We start from the raw sequence: 16,018 nt of genomic DNA, 5'->3' as shown, positions 1-16,018 counted from the left end.
TGTGGGCCCAGGCTTACTGGCTGCTCAACAAATAAAATAGCACTGGACTGTGACCCTGGGAGAGAACCTGAAAGGCTCGGCGGGAGGGAGATGACTGGATTGACTGCTGAGGATTACAGGTCATCTTTATGCTATGACATCTAAATTCACATGTGGTCATGTTGATGAGCTCTGGGCTCACAAATCCATCCACACTTTTAACACATCACACCATGTAGACATTGAAAAATTAATGTGTGTCTGAAACAGGGCACTTAATTCTCTATGCATTGCTTTATATCTTCCGTATCTCATTAATGATACCTTTGTACCTTGATCCAGTTACTCCACAGAGAATCATTCTTTATAATACTTTTCCTCACCCTACTCTGCACTTCCAGTCCATCACCAAGCCCTTCTAATTCTCTTCTCTAGTTTGTAAATGTGCTCCGAATCAATCTACCTTTTTCCACTGGTCCTGACCACCATCTCTCCTTGAGATTAAGGTAGCACTCTCCACATTTACAATCTGTTTTCTTCTCAAACTTAATCCATGTTCCACTTGATGGCAAAGCGAATCTTGCAAAACACAGATCAGATTATGTTACTTCCATAGTTAAAACCTTTCAACAACTTCTCACCAAATTTAAAGTAAAGTTTAGGCTCCTTATGATGGACTACAAAGCTCTTGATGATCTGGCTCCAGCCAATCCCTTCACCCTCACTGACTGTCCAAGTCCCCCAAGCTCATGAGGTTGTAGCCAGCCTAATTCTAGTTCATCCTAGTCAATGTCTCAGGGTCTTACTCTAGCCTCTTCCCCGCCTGAGGACCTCTTCCCTCACATGGACAACCTTTTATCTAGTAGTCTTCATCTCCACCTCTTGTTTCTTTTCTCTATCACACTTATTTATATTTTAGTACACTGAAATTATTTTATTCATTTGCTTATTTATTTCTTGTCTGTCTTCACCTATTAGTAGGTAATGACTATGAGGAAAGGGACCATCTTGTGGCCCTGCCCTTCTTAGCAGCACTTAGAGGGAATCCAATAAATGTCTGTTAAAAGAATGAATGGAGAATGGGGAGCAGGCAAGACTATGGCATAAAGACACACTGCAGGCTCTGAAGAGGGAAAAGCCTGAGACAAGACACAGGCAGAATCTATACAATTATGAACCAAAGGGAAAAATAAAATTCCATTTGGTCACCTTGTCCCAAAATACTGGGTTGGGGAGGCTCACTTTGATATTTCAGATTTTAGAGCAATAAACTTACAAGACCCAGCAATTAAGAAGTAAGCTAAAGAGGATATATAAATGAAAGGGGATGAATATCAAAAAGTTTGGACAATTTTGCAAGTGACAGTGTCATAAAAGAGCACCAAATGAAGCCTGGATGACAAGAAGGGGAAGGCCAAGGAAGATCCACTAGCCAGCCCCCTTTCCAAGGTTGTAGCTCTTGTCAATCTGGGTTTAATTCAATATGAATATAAGTAACTGCCATGTTTTTGTTTTGTTTTAAGCTGAGAGCTTCACTAAGTGCTTTATCTTCCCATCTCTACTTGGTGGACATTCCCCTTGTACTGGTCAGGGAGCAGAGGCCTGAGAGTCTAATTGACCAGCTGAAGGTCACATTCGGGGAGGGGATGAGCGAGGGAATGAAAGCGGTTCTGTCACCAGAACCTTGCTCCTACCTTCTGTCCTGACCCTAATTAATAGGGAAAATGGCAAAACTTGCCTTTAGTATTTACTTCTCCATCATTTTACCCTTTTCGGTGGTCCCTACCCAGGATCACTCCCTGGGCTAGAGGCCCTTTAGAAAGAATGAAAGCTGATAAGTCATTAACATTTTAGCATGAACTAGCTAATGACACTATGGGGATGCCACTGAACTTTGTGAGGTGCAAATATTTTGACCAGAGGCCTTCTCCTCCCCCTCCAATCCCAGACTCAGAGCTGCAACTCTTGGGTCCATGCTAGCTAATGAGCATGTACAGGCAGAGGAGCTCGATAAAGATGGACTGATTTATTGATCGATGGGAGCGCAGCTGAGCTTAATCTTCCCTTGCAGCTGCTCCTTTCCTTCCACATCTCTGGAGAAGTGTGTTGGCCCTGCCCAACATCCTCATGCATAGCCCACCCCATTCTTTTGAACTGGGCCTTAGTGGGAATCTGGTGTGAAACTAATCGGTTGCAGAGAAACATATTATAGCCACCACACACAAGCCTTTGGCATGTGGCTAGTCTGCACTGAGATGTATAAAATACACATAAGATTTCAAAGATTTAGTATGATAAGAAGGATTTAAAGATACCTCATTTATATATTTTATACTGATGCTGTTTATAATAGATAAGATTAAGTTCAACTGTCTTCCCTTTTTAAAAATGAAGCTACTACAAAATTTAAAATTGATTTTGCCATACATCAACATGAATCCGCCACAGGTATACACGTGTTCCCCATCCTGAACCCTCCTCCCTCCTCCCTCCCCCTACCATCCCTCTGGGTCCTCCCAGTGCACCAGCCCCAAGCATCCAGTATTGTTCATCGAACCTGGACTGGTGACTCGTTCCATATATGATATTATACGTATTTCAATGCCATTCTCCCAAATCATCCCACCCTCTCCCTCTCCCACAGAGTCCACGAGACTGTTCTATACATCAGTGTCTCTTTTGCTGTCTCGTATACAGGGTTATGGTTACCATCTTTCTAAATTCCATATATACAATATTGTAAAGTTAAAAAATAAAATAAAATAAATAATATAAAAAAAGAATATGGGTAAATTGTAATTTTGGTATAATATAGAAAATGGTTCCTCTTTATGTCAGATTATGGGATTCTTTTGGTATTTAGACAATTGAAAACTATAAAATTAAGGAATTTATAATATATTAAACAGCTGCATATTGTTTTCACAAAAAAATGTATTCTGAGTATGTTGATACTAAAAGCTTTTCTAAGAAAAAAAATAAAATAAAATACTTGTATTTAAAAAAAAATAAAGTAAAATATTGAAAGTGAAAGAAAAAAAAAAACCAAAATTTAAAATTGAACGCATGGCTCACAATATACACTTACTGGGCAGAGCTGCTCTTGACCCAGGATATTTTTGTTCATTATTTTATTTAATCCTCACAACTATTCCAGGAGGTAGGTGCCATTATCACCCCTGTTTTATTCATGAAGACACTGGAATCAAAGTTTGGTAACTTGCCCAAGGCCATGAAGCTACAAAGTTGCTGACTTGAGATCTGAACTCAGGTCCGCCCAACTCTATGACCACACTCTATTTCCACTTTATGCTACTATATTGACATCCTCTGTGGGAAATTGCTGCTATGTTGAAAAATGCTGGAGGAAGGAGCACAAGAAATGATTGTGGAAATGCTGACAGTGGCTAAATGACATAATTAAAAATGCAACAAGGCCTCTGAAGTATGTGCTGTTGGGGCAAGAATGGACAGTGAATCTGGCTCCAAGTTTGACTGCAAAATCCATGCTCTCAGAAAAAGGAAACTGCAAACCTGGAACCTTGGAAATGCATATCACTCAGGGAATTTTAAGGTTTCAAAGATGATGAGGCATGTCAGGCATAGAACTTCCTGGGGTCTGGGCTCTGTGGGTTGGTTTAGGCCAAAGCAGAACTCCTACCTCATGAAAAGCTTTAACACAGACACCTTCTGTGGGGTTGTTTGGTGGGATTGTTGATGAGCAGAGAGGGGAAGGGCAGTTAGGAGCTGTTCTAGGGACACTTGCCCAAGCCCCCTGGATTCTGGCTCCACACAACTGACTCATAAATATGTGCATGCTTAGTCGTGTCTGACTCTTAATGATGCCATGGACTCATGGAGAGGTGTAGCCCACCAGGCTCCTCTGTCCTTAGTACTTTCAGGTAAGAAACTGGAGTAGGTTGTCATTTCCTCCTCCAGGAGATCTTCCTGATCCAGGGATTGAAACCGAGTCTCCTGAATCTCCTGAATTGGAGGCCGATTCTTTACCATCGAACTACCTGGGCACTGCTTTACTTGACTCAAGAAGGCATTTCTTTTCTTTCTTTCTCTCTGTCTCTCCTTCTTTCTTTCCTTCCTTCCTTTCTTTTCTCTCTCTCCCTCCCTTTCTCCCACTTTCTTTCTCTTTCTTCCCCCTAGTTAATGTAGTGAGGGAGGTCTGGACCTGCTTGGAAGGGGTTCTCCCTCACATTTCCCAGTGCATATAAAGCCTCCTCTTGCCCTGTCCTGTCCTCCATGGCTTCATGTGGAGAGCATGTTGCTACCTCTGGCCTCAGTACATGCTGGGGGCATCTCCAAGTCAGGCTGTAGGGGACTGAGGGCTGCAGATTGTGTTAGGGTGGTTTCTTTATCCACGGATTGTCTGCCTGGCACTCACACTTAGGGAAAGAAAAGACTGCCCTAGGCTGTAGAGGGAGGTGAGGTGGATGACAGGCCTTCCACTCTCTGAGTTCAATAAATAAGGGCAAACCCCCAAATAACATTCAGTTGAGAAGATTCATGTGATGTGAGGTAAATGGCCTGTACAAATGTCCTACTGAGGGGAGAAGGGAGCCATGGAAGTGATTTTACCTGCCCAACGGGAAGAGAAACCAGAATTGGAAGGGAAGTGATTGACTTATAATTACACTGACTGGGACCCTGGGGTTGTGACCACAGAAAATTACTTGAGTTTTCCATAGCCCTAGAGCAAGGTGGCTTAGTGGTAAAGAATCTGCCTGCAATGCAAGAAACTGGTAGGAGATGTGGGTTCGATCCCTGGGTCAGGAAGATCCTGTGGAGAAGGAAATGGCAACCCACTCCAGTATTCTTGCCTAGGAAATCCCATGAATAGAGGAGCCTGGCAGGCTACAGTCCATGAGATCCAAGAGTGAGACACAACTGAGCGACTAAACAACAATAACCACAACAAAACCCCCAAAGCCCAAGGCTCCAAAGCAAGTTGGCTGCAGTCACCTCTGGTCTCTCAGGAGGAGATGGGGTACGTGGAGTGGGCAGTAGAATGCTGGCCAGCTCAAGAAGGTCAGGGTGAAGTTGCTGATGGGCCTATTTCAGGGACCTACCACCCAGGACCACGGGAGGCCACATGGGGCCAGGGTATGAGTCAGAAAGGGAACGTTTTTCACACACAAGCTATAAAGAAAATGTGAGGCTCCCATCCTCCCAGCTTCCAAGGTGGAGTGGGGAGGTGGGACCCAGTGATTAAGACAGACAAATGAATGACTCTTAGCTCAAGCCGCAGTCCCTTCAGTTCTGTATTTGGAGCCTGGGAGAGACATCCAGCAGTGGCTTGAGGGGGTGCAGCCATTCTTGTTGACCTCAGAAGGCTGGGCCTGCACCTCCAGACACACCCTAACATACCTCTGTGTGTGTGTGTGTGTGTGTGTGTGTGTGTGTGTGTCACTCAATCATGTCCAACTCTCTGCAACCCCATGGATTGTAGCCCACCAGGCTCCTCTGTCCATGGAATTTTTCAGGCAAGAATACTGGAGTGGGTTGCCATTCCCTTATCCAGAGGATCTTCCCAACCCAGGGATCAAACCCAGGTCTCCTGCATTCAGATTCTTTACCATCTGAACCAGCAGGGAAGCCCAACAGACCTACCTACTGGGAATTCACCCAACCCTTTGCGGACCCACTCTATTTCTAATGAATTTCCCTTCGTAGTACTGTTAACAGCAAGGGCTGTGACCAGTCAGGGGGTAGAGCTAGGTTGGGTAGGTCAAGAAAGGCATCTTTCAACCACAGGTTGCTACACTATGTGTCTGCTGTAACCTGTGACTCTCTTCCAGGTGCCTCAAGAGAACAAGGCGGGTATAGCTCTGAAGAGAATTCCTAACTCCCATCAGCCCCAGTAATTCCATCAAAATTCTTACCAGATTTAAACAAGAAGATAAATTAATAAACTTGAGTCTTCTCTCAGTGTCTTATCCCAGCCCACCCAGCAAGTAGTTATTACAAGTGAAATAACTATCTGAAAGCTGTCAATGATGGTTTTGCCATTATGTTTTTTGAAGGGCCATTCACTATATTTACTCTGAAGTAAGCAGGCAGTTGTGGGAGACACTTACAGAACCAAAGGCCTTGCAGGTGCCCCTAACTCATTTAGATCCTTCCCTCCATGGCAGTGCCAGTGAATCATCCATTGCGTTACATCAGTTAAGCCAGCAAGATACATCAGATCAGATCAGATCAGTCGCTAAGTCATGTCCGACTCTTCATGACCCCATGAATTGTAGCACGCCAGGCCTCCCTGTCCATCACCAACTCCCAGAGTTCACTCAGACTCACGTCCATCGAGTCAGTGATGCCATCCAGCCATCTTATCCTCTGTCGTCCCCTTCTCCTCCTGCCCCCAATCCCTCCCAGCATCAGAGTCTTTTCCAATGAATCAACTCTTCGCATGAGGTGGCCAAAGTACTGGACTTTCAGCTTTAACATCATTCCTTCCAAAGAAATCCCAGGACTGATCTCCTTCAGAATGGACTGGTTGGATCTCCTTGCAGTCCAAGGGACTTTCAAGAGTCTTCTCCAACACCACAGTTCAAAAGCATCAATTCTTTGGCGCTCAGCCTTCTTCACAGTCCAACTCTCACATCCATACATGACCACAGAAAAAACCATAGCCTTGACTAGACGAACCTTTGTTGGCAAAGGAATGTCTCTGCTTTTGAATATGCTATCTAGGTTGGTCATAACTTTCCTTCCAAGGAGTAAGCGTCTTTTAATTTCATGGCTGCAGTCACCATCTGTAGTGATTTTGGAGCCCAGAAAAATAAAGTCTGACACTGTTTCCACTGTTTCCCCATCTATTTCCCATGAAGTGATGGGACCGGATGCCATGATCTTCCTTTTCTGAATGTTGAGCTTTAAGCCAACTTTTTCACTCTCCTCTTTCACTTTCATCAAGAGGCTTTTGAGTTCCTCTTCACTTTCTGCCATAAGGGTGGTGTCATCTGCATATCTGAGGTTATTCATTTTTCTCCCGGCAATCTTGATTCCAGCTTGTGTTTCTTCCAGTCCAGCGTTTCTCATGATGTACTCTGCATAGAAGTTAAATAAACAGGGTGACAATATACAGCCTTGACGAACTCCTTTTCCTATTTGGAACCAGTCTGTTGTTCCATGTCCAGTTCTAACTGTTGCTTCCTGACCTGCATATAGGTTTCTCAAGAGGCAGATCAGGTGGTCTGGTATTCCCATCCCTTTCAGAATTTTCCACAGTTTCTTGTGATCCACACAGTCAAAGGCTTTGGCATAGTCAATTAAGCAGAATTAGATGTTTTTCTGGAACTCTCTTGCTTTTTTGATGATCCAGCGGATGTTGGCAATTTGATCTCTGGTTCCTCTGCCTTTTCTAAAACCAACTTAAACATCAGGAAGTTCATGGTTCACATATTGCTGAAGCCTGGCTTGGAGAATTTTGAGCATTACTTTACTAGCGTGTGAGATGAGTGCAATTGTGCGGTAGTTTGAGCAAGATACATACATTTCCCCTTTTCTAATAAAGCCAGCATATCATTTTAGGCTGCGTAGGTGAGCCTTCTAGAACCCAGACAGAGGCTGAGTGAAGTTTGTCATTTGATGCCATTTCCAGTAAAAGCATTGAGATAACAGCAATGATTTCAAAGCCCCATAGTGAGACGCCCAAATTGTATCTGGAATTTAAAAAGGGCTTAAAAGTTAAAACTCACTCAGAATCTCCCTCCATCTCTCTGTTCCATCTCTTCCTCAGAACTGAATGGAAAGTAAACCCCCCACAGATCCAGCTCCATCACAGTGTTAGCAAGCAAAGTGCAGAGCAGGTCACAGTATTTCTAATTCAGATTAATGACCCCATTCAGCCCTGTCTCCTTAGCAGGAAATTAGAAAGTGTAGGAAGGAGCAAATAGTGATTCACAACGCGTGACTCTGTGTATTGGCAGTTGTGCTTGTTAAAAGCTAAGATATTGTTTTGATATAAAATAATTGAGTCTGACTTATTTATGGGATGAAGTGTTTTCTGTAATGTGAGCTCCCTTTTGCAAAGCCAGATGCTTGAAGGACAGAAGAACTAGCCTTTTCCCGATTTGTGTTTGCTGCAGTTCTGTCAGAAACAGTAATTCAGGGTAATAGGGGGGTGGGCTGTTGTGAACTTTTGGTACCCTGCTGTTGATTCTGTATCTCTTCTTCCTCCCATGGTCATCTCTCTGCACCAGGGCTGAGTCCCCACCTTCTGTTCTCCACCCTCCATGCTCACTTCTTCAGGTAACATATTTAATTAGGGGGTTTCATTTGTCATCTGTTTGTGTTCAGCCATGACTTTTCTCCAAGTCTTATTATCTCCCCTACTTCTCAGTGTGCGTATGTACACACACGCACACACACATACACACACAAACACACACTTCCACTAGATTCACAGAGACTTAGGTATAAAGCCAGACTCGCTGTCCTCCTCGTGTAAATTCCTTTCCTTCTCTAAATCCTCATTCATAGCCATGCATATCCATTCTTTCCCTCCTTTGCCCTCCATATCTTGTCTGTCATCAAGAGCTTCCCTTTCCTCTTTGGATTCAATTCTTTCCTCCATTTGCATATTCAATATGTAAGCTTGACTCAGGGTCTTGTTTAGGAGGGTGACATGATTTTTTTCCATAAAAATCATGCAAAGCTCTGTTTCCAAGCATGCCTAATAAACCTTTCCTGCCGTTCCTGCTGCTGCTGCTAAGTTGCTTCTGTCGTGTCCAATTCTGTGCGACCCCATAGATGGCAGCCCACCAGGCTGCCCCGTCCCTGGGATTCTCCAGGCAAGAACACTGGAGTGGGTTGCCATTTCCTTCCCCAACGCATGAAAGTGAAAAGTGAAAGGGAATTCTCTCAGTCGTGTCCGACTCTTATTGACCCCATGGACTGCAGCCTACCAGGCTCCTCCGTCCATGGGATTTTCCAGGCAAGAGTACTGGAGTGGGGTGCCATTGCCTTCTTCGAAACCTTTCCTATGAGGATGTATTCTTTGTTTTCTGCTTCAGGGAACATGTCTATTCTCAAATCTCACACCAAAATAGTGTTGATGAGAAACTGAAAAAGTTGGATGAGCTTTAGAAGTAATTGCACCTGAGACGTCATTTCTGAGCCTTGGTGTTTATTAGAAAGTTGACTCCTGTTAAATCTGAATTTCATCTACCATTCTCCTTTTGCACAAACCCCTCTGCCACTAGTCTCCTTGCTTTTCTTTGAATTCACTTTTTCTTTGAGCACATTTCTGTCTCAGGGCCTTTGTACTTCCTCTTTGGAACTCTCGTCACCAAGATGCTTACACTGGCTTGTTCTGATGGATATTATCTTCTCAAGAGAGGTGAATGCACTAAGAGAGTCCTCTATCTGCCCATTTTTCAAATCACCTGTTACATTATGAATGTCTTATTTCCTGTCAGTGTCCTTCCTAGATAGCCCAGTGAGGGCAGAGATTTTGTCTGTTTGGCTTACAGCTTTATTCTCAGAGCTAGAAAGAAGCTTTACACATGGGAGTCACTCCAGCAGTGGTCTGCTGAATCCATGCCTAAAAGTTGGATCAGAATCCAGGAAGCCTCATTTAAAACAGTATTTTTTACAGTGTGGTCCCTGGACCTACAGCTTCGGCATCACTTGAGAAATTGTTAGCAAGGCAAATTCTTGGGCCTCTCACAAGTCCTGTTAAATCTGAAAGTGGAAGGCAGTTGTATGAGTTTCAACAAGTCCTCCGGGAGACTGGGTAAACCTTGAGAACCACTGCTCTAAGACATTGCTAGGGTGCCATATTATCTTTTGCACTTACTACTGTTTGTCAATGCAGGAAAAAAAATCTCGTGACACTTACGTTCGACATTTGCACTAATCTTAGACTATTCCCTGCTTGTTTCAGGTGCATTGGATCAGGAAGCTGGCTTGTCCTGTGGTCCTCAAGTTCAGGAAGAACTCAGTACGCATTTCTTGGCTGGTTGATTTTGCAATATTCCTTGCATATTCCTTTTTTTTAGTTCTAGGTGATATATGGAGGTTTATACTCTTCTACTGAGAGTTAGTACAGGTATGTTGTTATTGCTGTTGTCTATTCCTCCAGGCTCCTGTGTCCATGGGGTTCTCTAGATAAGAATGCTGCAGTGGGTTGCCATCTCCTCTTCCAGGGCATCTTTCTCACTTACGGACTGAAACTGCATCTCCTGCACTGGCAGGCGCTGACTCACCAGGGAAGCCCATGTTTGTTATTAGCATATAGAAAATACATTAATTAAAAACATGCGCATGTTGGTTAATTTTAACTCATTGTTTTATTACTTGCTAGATATATGTTAAAGAAGTTAAAATCATGGGTTTAGGAGTTGGATTTGGGCTGGGTCAGGCCTTAATTGGTAAAAATGGGCAATAATATCTGCCTTGGAGAATTGATAGCACTGCACACAGAGCATACTCAAAGTAGCTATTATTAATAATGATAATGTTGGCATTTTTGTAACTTATAATATGTAACATTTATTATCTTGGTGTGTGTGTGTGTAAGTGTAGTTATTACGGCAGAAAGAAGACAGTGGAAAGTGTATTTTAGAACACTGTTTCTCACAGAGGTCTCAAGACCAGCAGCAACAGCATACCTCAGAATTACTAGAGATACAGATTTCTGCCCCACACCCCAGATCTGCTGAAACAGATATAGAAGTGTGGGCTGAATACTATCTAACAAGTCCTCCAGGTGGTTCTGAAGCATCCTAAAGCTTAGGAACCCTGCTTTAAAGTCACATACACACAAACACACACACCCTCACACTCTCTGTCTGGTGTGCTTCTTTGGGGAAACCATCTATTAACAGGTTAAAAGGATCCTGGAGGCCAACACCTAGAGAATTCCTGCTGAAGGGCAGGTCCATAGGACCTGAGTCATTTGAATTTGGGAGAGAGACCCAATTTCTGGTTTGCATATCAAACTTGTGCAGTGGCCTAGCTTTCTGACAGGTCTTTGAAAAATGAGGTCCCCAGTAACAGCCCTCTCTCCCTCCAATATTTCCTGGCCTGCAGCAATTAAACTGCTGAGCAGAAACTGGGCCTGATGGTCTGTTAACCCTTTGTCAGCTGAAGCACAGAAGCAATTTGTTTTGCTGGAGAGATTGTCTTCTCAACTTCTTTTCCTCCCACTGCACTACAAAGGAAAACTGTCTCCTTAAACATCTCCTTGTCGAGCTGCTGCATCTGTGTGATTGAAACAGCCAGGTCAGAGATCAACGGAGGTGAAAGGTCGTCACAAACTGAATGCAGCTGCTGAATCTCCTTGTGCTTCTCCTTGGTGTCATGAAGACAAATAGCATTAAAAAAAAATTTCCCCCAATGAAGCAGTTCTCATTTTCTCCTTTCTCATCACCCTTCAAGCATTTCTTAATGAACTACAGCTCAATCATCTATGAGCACGGTGGTTTTACATCTGAGCACAGTCCCCCAGAAAACATCAGAGTCAATTAAGATAGCTTTCTGAGTGCTTTTTCCTTGTATTATTAAGTTTGGGCTTTCAGCACAGTCCAAGTCCTCATTGTTACCATTTACAACAATATCAAACAAACACGCCATGTCCAGCCACGACACAGTCCAGGAACGACAGACACGGGCAAGCACTTCCTGGTTACTGATCATTGTGCTGTCTTTGTCTTTTACATACATTCCTTGTTTATTTCTGCTCACGTGTGCTTTACAGATTTTCTCTGGAAATTTTGAATTTTAGACCAACACCTTCCACTGTCTAGGCAGGGATTTCTCAGGGAAACCCAGCCAAAATGAATGTGCATATAAACAAAAGGAAATTGGGATCATAATCTTATTTAAACCACGTCTGTTGGAACTGAGTAACTCTTAATAAAGAAAAGACAATCCTGTTTTCCTACCTTTCCATTTCTAAAGACAAGAAGAGTTTTAAATCTGACAACAGAATAAAAACCATCCAAAAATATCCAAATGAATATTTCTTTAATGACAAGAACCCTAGTATTCAATCCAAGCTGATTTTTAATAAGTTCTTTATGGTGCTCAACATAGTGCTTTGCTCACGGTAGATACCCAACACCTTTTTCAGACTCAATACTGCTTACAAATGTGAGCTTTAGCCTTAAAAAACATAGGAACTGGAACTGAGATATAAGGGATGGAGATATCTGACTTTACAGTAAAATGAGAATTTATTAATCAAATTTGGGTTTGGACTGTGTTAGTGCTGATGGTGGAAGAAGGAATTGTATGTGAAACAGCTAATGTGGATCCACACTTGTCATATAAGGGCTCCATGAGGGTGATTTTTCCTCTCTCCTTCTCCAGTGAGTGATGGCTCATCTACAAACCAAGGGACAGCTGTGCTAGAATGGTCAGAAATCAAAACTGGAGTCAGGGGTTTCTCCTCTTGGCCCATGGTCCTCTGTAGGCAGGCAGGATTGGGAGGAGCAGTGAGGAAAGGTTTGCAGAGTTGCTGTAAAAGATTTAAAATTTGTATGTGCACAGAACATTTCATACAGATGAATTAAACACTGTCTCTTACACAGAGTTTCTCCTCTTTCTCAAATATCTATTTGTATAGTATTGTGGCAAATATATACATATTTATCTATAATAACTACAAAATGAATTGTAGTTTTTGCCATTCTTCATCTTCTCAACTGATATCTAGTGATGTCTAAGATATGTTTTGAATAGAAAAGCTTTCTTCCTGTTGAAAAACAGAAGGAACGCCTGTTCTACAGCATGTACTAGAATGGTCAGAAATCAAAACTGAAGTCCGAGGCTCCGCCTCTTGGCCCGTGGTCCTCTGTAGGCAGGCAGGATTGTCCTTGTCCTCTAAGGCAAGGCTTCCCAGGTCTTGTCCTAGGACCTGTGGTACCTATTTGCCGTGCAACTACCCTGCTCCATCCCTGACCCTCGGGATTAGAATCTCCTGGGCAGGGAACTAGAAATCTTTGTAACAAACTTCCTGATGTCAGTTTCCCCATGTATTGAAATTTGAGAACCCTGGGTTTAAGGGAGTTGGAAAATATCTTAACACCAACAGGAGTCAGCTTCAGGAGGCTAAAGCTTTGGTGTTTTTTTGTGTTTTACCTGAAAACAGAATATTGCTTTCCCCTTTAAATCCTTGAATACTATCCAAAAGCTTGCTAGAATATTTATTAATCATGTCAGATAGTCTAATGACAATTTTCAACCACCATATCCCCACTGGATAAAACCAAAGAACAATGGTTCTGTATCGTCTACAGATGACTCTTAGTCACACAACTATTTGCCTTTGTCGGGATGCACTGAAATACCATGTGAATTAAATTACAGTGGGCAGGGGAGCCGGACTACAGATCTGAAATCATTAGCAACTCCTGAGAGCATTCACTTGATTTGTGTGTATTTAAATATAATCGTCAATAAAATTAGGAAACCTTTACCACCATCTGTGTTGCCATAGCAAAGTGCAGGGACAGCAAATATCTGGTCTATGTTTTTACTTCCTCCCCACCCCCACGAGCTTGCATGGCAGCTAGATATGTCTAATCAATTCTAGCAATCCTTCCTCTTAAGCCAGGATATTTATGCCTCAGAATACTGTGCCCCAGGCAGCTCTTAGCAGATGAGATGATGGACAATGAAACCTACTTGTTTCATCTGGGCTGATGAAGGGCATGGGCTTTGCATTCATGGGTTTTGGGGTTCAGATCCCAGTCTTGACACTTAGAGGTTGTGAGACAACACAAGATACTTAAGATATTTAGGTACTTTTGCAGCCTCATTCTCCTCATTTGCACAAGTGGGATTATAGTTGCACCTCCCAGGATTGTTGTGAAAGTGACAGAAAGAATGTATGTAAATTGCTTAGCATGCCTAGTACATAGTGCTGCTGCTAAGTCACTTCAGTTGTGTCCGACTCTGCGACCCCATAGATGGCAGCCCACCAGGCTCCCCCGTCCCTGGGATTCTCCAGGCAAGAACACTGGAGTGGGTTGCCGTTTCCTTCTCCAATGCATGAAAGGGAAAAGTGAAAGTGAAGTCGCTCAGTCGTGTCCGACTCCTAGCGATCCCATGGACTGCAGCCTACCAGGCCCCTCTGTCCATCGGATTTTCCAGGCAAGAGTACTGGAGTGGGGTGCCATTGCCTTCTCCAGTGCATAGTGAGTACTCAATAAATTTTAGGTGTTGTTATTTTTAATTTAGCTTGATGTAATGAGCACAAGGAGAAAGAGACTTGTTTTGTGGGACCACTTGAGTTGCATAGAGCAAGCATGGAGGATTGTATTAGTAGAGAACTTCCTTACTGCAGCTCTCTCTCTGAACCAAGGCCCACATTTATGGAGGGCTTAACAGTTACAGAAAGTGTTCTAAGCACTTTTTAAGGAATAACTAATTTAATCCTCACAATAACCCAGTGAGATAAATGTTCTTATCCCCAGTTTATAGATGCAGCACCTGAGGCATAAAGAGGTTGAGTGACTCCTAAGGGATGGAATTAAGTATGTGCTATTGAAAATGAGGACTCAGTCAGGAGCCTCCCTGGAACTTGTGAAGATGCGAATTCTCAGGTCCTGCCCAGGACTCCCTGGATCAGAAATGCTGTGGATGGGCCTATAAATCTCTGTTTTAACAAACCCTCCAGGTGATTCTAAGGTACATCAAGCTTTTAGAATGACAATCCAGAAAGCAAGGGAGCATTGCCAGGACAAGTCAGGAGCGAGGATAGCAGTTAAAGAAGCGTATTCCTGTTAAGGAAGGGTGAGTGCCATTTCAGAACTTTGATGCCTATTTGTATCTTCCAGTATTCATGCTGGAATTCGGTGTTTTCCCCTGCTTATGAGGAAAATTGGTTGATTTGTGCTATTGGTTGTTTTACTCTGTTACAATTCCACTAGAACAAGTAAGAAACCGCTTGTCTGTCTCAATTGTATGTGAACTAGTACGAAAGGCACCTACATCTCTTTCAAATCCATGCTCTCCTCAATTTATACCAGAAACCCGAGTTTCTGTATTTTCATTACTTGCAAAATTCAATTCAGTAGCTGCTGACCAATTCAATAACTTCTGACCATCTAGGAAGGTTTTGAACTTTATCTGCTGTAAGAATTTGTAAAGGCCTTGTTGGAAATCTGAGGCATATAATAAAAATCTAAATGTGTATGGAGTCCAGTGCTAAGGCAGTGCTAAGGCCTGCCCGGTCATTTCTTTATTGACTCGTCATAGTGGCCTTAATGTTGCAGGTACTGTCATCATTATCTCCAGCGCAGACGAGGACACTTACACGCCCTTTAACGAGGCTTACGGATCCTTAGTTTTGCAAGTACCTAACCTACAGAGTGTGTGAGCAGCAGAGCCAGCATTCAATGGAAAGAGGGAGGAAAGTCTTTCTGATTCCACCTGTGTCTGCTGCTTTCCTGCCATCTCTTCAACAGATTTGTCCCACTCTTGCAAACATAAGCTGGTAATACACAAACGCGTAGTCAGAACAAAAAATTTAAAAAGACAGAACAAATCCCATCTGGGCATTGATCTGTATCTCTGGAATTCAGCTTGGTGTTCTCTCTCATTTTGGCCATGCAGACCTTCCATGGCTTGCTTTTCGCTTCTCCGGTGCCAACCCTGTTTTTGACAATTGTTTAACGTCCTATATGCATTAAAGACTTTTTCTTTTTTAAAAAATCTTTATTGGAGTATAACTGATTTACAATGTTGTGTTAGTTTCAGGTGTACAGCAAAGTGAATCTGCTATCCATACACATATATCCACTCTCTTTTAGATTATTTTCCCGTGTAAGCCATTACAGAGTATTGAGTGGAGATCCCTATGCTGCGCAGCAAGTTCTTATTAGTTATTTTATATATCGTAATGTATTTATCAGACTTTCTTTTTCTAACAACCAATTTTGGACCTTTATTCCCTGGCCGCATGTTCAGTGTTCTCTGGTCAGGCTTATGGGATGCACCTGCAGCCCACGCAGTGCATTTGTAGAGGGAGCATTGCTGAGTTCTAGCACCTGCCGGGGGAGTAACCCTCGTCAGG

At 42.9% G+C, this 16,018-nt stretch overlaps 1 long non-coding RNA gene across 1 annotated transcript; it reads left to right on the top strand.

Moving 5' to 3' along the window:
- The first annotated feature begins 13,426 nt into the window (after positions 1 to 13,426).
- Positions 13,427 to 15,684, top strand: LOC147363284 (uncharacterized). Its single transcript, XR_015136869.1, has 3 exons — positions 13,427 to 14,138; positions 14,621 to 14,736; positions 15,219 to 15,684. It is a non-coding gene; the product is annotated as an uncharacterized LOC147363284 (long non-coding RNA).
- Positions 15,685 to 16,018: the final 334 nt, after the last annotated feature.

This window comes from Bos grunniens, chromosome 11 (assembly GCF_055505025.1).
Source record: "Bos grunniens cultivar Pamir isolate PY7600 chromosome 11, Bosgru_T2T1.0, whole genome shotgun sequence".
Taxonomy (NCBI): Eukaryota; Metazoa; Chordata; class Mammalia; order Artiodactyla; family Bovidae; genus Bos; species Bos grunniens.
The sequence above is the reverse complement of the archived record's forward strand: the minus strand, read 5'-3'. Positions and strand labels throughout refer to the sequence as shown.